The following is a 4,308-nucleotide window of genomic DNA, read 5'->3' on the forward strand; positions in this document are numbered from 1 at the left end:
GTGTGTCGTGGCACTCCTTCATCAACGACCTTCGTAACTTCCCGAATCTAGGGATGTAGAGGCGATTGCCCTTGGTGTATAGTAGATCATCTTCCATCTAGAATTGGCGTGTCTTCCCCTCTCTAGCCAACTGTAGGATGGCCTGCGCCGCTGTGTCATTTGTCAAGTGAGTTTTGACAGTTTCTCGTACTGTTGCACTCAACGTACTTTCTTGTAGGCGGGCGAACATGCACAGGGCCGCATGTTCGCTCTTTCGGCTAAGAGCATCAGCCGCTTGGTTACTTATCCCCGGTCTATGTTCGAATTGGAAGTCAAACTCCGCTAGACACTCCTGCCACCGTGCCTGTTTCGACGACAACTTTGGTTGCTTGAAGAAGTGACAAATGGAGTTGTTGTCAATCTTGACCACGAACTTGGCCCCCAAGAGATACTGTCTCCAGGCCCTCAAGCAGTGAACTACTGCTAACATCTCTTTCTCGGAGGCGGCATACCTCCGTTCGGCATCATTTAGTTTCTTACTCTCATACGCGATGGGGTGTCCGTCTTGGAGAAGGACACCGCCTAACGCGAAGTCAGAAGCATCAGTCTCTACTTCAAATAGCTTGGTCACGTCGGCAATTCCGAGGACCGGCCCCTCAATCATCACTTTCTTCAAGCCCTAAAAGGCGGCTTAACATTCAGAAGTCCAGCTCCATTGGCTATCCTTCTTCAACAGTTCGGTTAATGACCCTGTTCTTCTCGAGAATCCTTCTACGAACCGCCTATAGTAGTTGGCTAGTCCGAGGAAGGATCGTAGTTCGGTCACGGATGATGGTACCCTTCAATCTCTAATCGCGGCCACCTTGCCCTCTTCCATACCAATCCGACCACACTCAATCACGTGGCCGAGGAAATTTATGCGCTCTTGGGCAAAGGAGCACTTCTCTCTCTTTACATACAACTGATTTTTCCTCAGCTTTTCGAAGACTAGTTGGAGGTGATGTCGATGGTCCTCCAGCGAGGCACTATAGACCACAATGTCATCAAGATATACTATGACGAATTTGTCGAGGTATTCGTGAAACACTTGGTTCATTAAGGTACAGAAAGTTGTTGGAGCATTGGTGAGGCCAAAGGGCATCACGAGGAATTCGAAGGCTCCATATCTTGTGACACAGGTCGTCTTAGGTTCGTCTCCTTCAGCAATTCGGACCTGATAATATCCAGACCGTAGGTCCAGCTTCGAGAAATACTTAGCACCGTGAAGCTGATCAAATAAGTCAGTAATGATAGGAAGGGGATATTTGTTGCGAACTGTGAGCTTATTCAAGGCCCGATAGTCGATGCACAACCGGAGGCTCCCATCCTTCTTCTTCTGGAACAGTACTGGGGCTCCGTAAGGGGCCTTCGCCGGTCTGATAAATCCTGCATCTAACAACTCGTCTAACTGTTTCCAGAGTTCGGCCAGTTCTGGCGGGGCCATCCGATATGCATTCTTGGCAGGCGGCTTTGCCCCTAGTAACAACTCAATATCATGGTCAATCCCCCTTCGTGGGGGTAAGGACTTGGGCAAGCTTTTCGGCATGACATCCCGATACTCTTCCAAGACAAATAGAACGTCTTGGGGGATCTCCTCTTCAGTGGACTCAACTGATTCTATCGGGATGGCCATGAACGTGGGTTCGTCGTGGGCCAGGCCTCTCTTCAATTGGAGGGTTGAGATCATTCTCACCCCATTTGGCTGCTTGATACTGGCTTGGACTACGGTGGGTGTAGATCCGGTAATGACTAAACATTTGGCGAAGGGCATTGGTATGACTTTATGTTCAAGTAGGAATTCCATCCCTAATACCACGTCGAAATCATCCATCTTGACAATCACGAAGTCAACGAAGCCCTTCCAGTCTCCTAACTTCATCGGAGTTCTCTTCGCTATCCCCGTAATCGGTAGGGCTGCGGAATTCACAGCTTTCATCTTTCCTGCATCTCTTTCCCAAGTCAATTTCAAGCGGCGAGCTTCCGTTTCATCCATGAAGTTATGGGTAGCCCCAGAGTCAACCATAGTGTTTTTGGCCGATCTTTGGTTGACCCAAGCGTCCACATACATGAGTCCTTTCTTTAGTGGGTCCGTCGCCTTTCCCATTTTCTTCTGGAGCGCAGATAAGAATTTCAATGCCCTCATCCTGGGATTCTCAATTTCTGCCGCTGGCTCGGTTACCGTCTCCTTCAGTTCAGCCTTGTCTTCAGAGATAGAGGCTAACGTGGCCTGAAAAGCATTAAACGCGGTTCGATTTGGACATTCGCCCACCCTGTGTGGCCCTCTACATATGAAACAAGACAGGGGGCGATTGTAATTGTTATGCTATTGCGGCGGCCCCCGCCAGTTGTTTCCTGATCTCGGTTGGGATGATTTACGGTCCCCCCTTGTGTTCTTGTCTCCTCCCCCAGGTCTGGGAGGACTGGAACGGCTGTTTCTGTTTCCCCCATTTGAGGAAGTTGACTGCTTCCTCACATCTTGTGAGTCAGTGCTAAGGTTGTATAGCCGTTCAGCTGCCGCACAGGCAGAGGGGAGATCCTGTACTCTCTGTTCATATAGTTTTGATTTCGCCCACGGTTTCAGCCCTTCAACAAAGCAAAAGACCTTGTCTTTTTCAGACATATCTCGTATGTCCAACATGAGTCCTACAAACTGTTTTACGTAGTCCCTGATGTTACTTATTTGCTTCAGCTCCCGGAGTTTTCGTCGAGCCAAGATCTCGACATTTTCAGGGAAGAACTGCGAGCGAAGTTCTTGTTTCAATCTATCCCAAGTATCAATAGTGCATCGTCCTTTCTGTATGTCTGTAAATCGTGATCTCCACCACAGTTTTGCATCTTCAGCTAGATGCATCGTTGCTAGTGTGACTTTCGACTCTTCAGTCACTGTGTTCATCGCCTTGAAGTATTGCTCAAGGTCGAAGATAAAATTTTCCAGGGCTTTCGCTTCTCGCACCTCACAGAAGGGTTTGGGTTCTGGAATTTTTATTCTGCTTACTGCCATTGCTCTCCCAGATGGGGCTTGGTTCCGTACCGCTCGGATGGTGAGATTCACCCTAGCACTCACATCCGCTATCTCGGCTCTAACGACGTTAAGGACTGATCGAAAGTCTTCAGACAAATCGGTTACCATCTGAAGTATTGCTTTTTGGGAGTTGTCCAGCTCTTCGACACACTCCTCTATGTAGGCAATAGAGCCCGGTGAGCTATCACCTCGTTCAAAACTGTCGGACCGTGCTGTTTTGGTCTCGAGGGTCTCTACCCTCATCATTAATTCTCTGACGGGTAACCCGTCTAGGCGGCCTACTACTGCATCAATTCCATCGGCTTTCTCAGCAACTTCTTGTAGCCGAGTCTCTAGGAAACGGACATTATCTGGGACCTCTCTCAGGTAGAGCATTTGCTCTTCCATCTCTACCAATCTGTCCACATGGGACTTGTTCAGGTTCTTCGTCGCCGACATGATCACTGATCTTCCCTCTGTAAGCCGACTCGGCTCTGATACCAACTGTCACAATCTCTCTTTTGGAAGCTTCTCTTAGCGATTGTGCGGCACTTGTTCCCACTCACGAACAAGTCAGCCAACCCAAATACGGACTGCCGGTAGCACACCGAGTGCCTCTTGCAACCTCCACCCCCGTTTTAGGTAAAACAGGTTTGGAGAAAAGGTTTTCGTAAGAAGTTTTTGTGAGTGTGAATAAAGAAAGAAAGATTGTAGTAGACTAGAAAGCAATAAGCAACAACAACAGCTTTATAGAGTATTACTCCGGGTATGAGGAAGTGATGGTTAGTCTTATCCCCATATAGTGCATTCTGAACAAAAAGCCAACTGGCGCCCTTACATATGCAAAAGGGCGAGTGGTCACTTACAATGAAAATGTAAAGAAAGCAAGCTAACTAAGCTAATACAATACAAGATATGAAAGTATGCTAGAAGGGGGTTGGATTGGGCATGCGGCCATGGGCAACAGGCCCTGGACAAGCATGACCGTGACATTTGGCGTGCAGGTCTGGAATCTTAAACCTAGGAATGTTAAGCAAGAGGGATTGAGTTGAGAGGTCTAGGTAGCCTGGAAAACTGTGGTTGAAGTGCAGGTTTTAGAAGTCTGGGTTTAAGAAGCCTATGTTTGGAGGTGTAATTTATAGATATTTAGTTTGTGAAATATTTTATTATATGTAATCACCAGTTAGATTTTAGATTAGTTTAAATTTGTCATCTTAATTATTTAAATATAGTTAAGTTTAAAATAAACTAAAAAATTTAGAAGAATATTTTTAAAAAAATTGAAATAG

General features: G+C 47.0%; 1 pseudogene; it reads right to left on the reverse strand.

Annotated features, from left to right (window-relative positions):
• Positions 1-635: 635 nt before the first annotated feature.
• LOC150033305 (uncharacterized) lies at positions 636-3,478 on the reverse strand (annotated as a pseudogene).
• Positions 3,479-4,308: the final 830 nt, after the last annotated feature.

Source organism: Benincasa hispida, chromosome 10 (genome assembly GCF_027475165.1).
Source record: "Benincasa hispida cultivar pf3 chromosome 10, pf3_genome.v1.1, whole genome shotgun sequence".
Taxonomy (NCBI): Eukaryota; Viridiplantae; Streptophyta; class Magnoliopsida; order Cucurbitales; family Cucurbitaceae; genus Benincasa; species Benincasa hispida.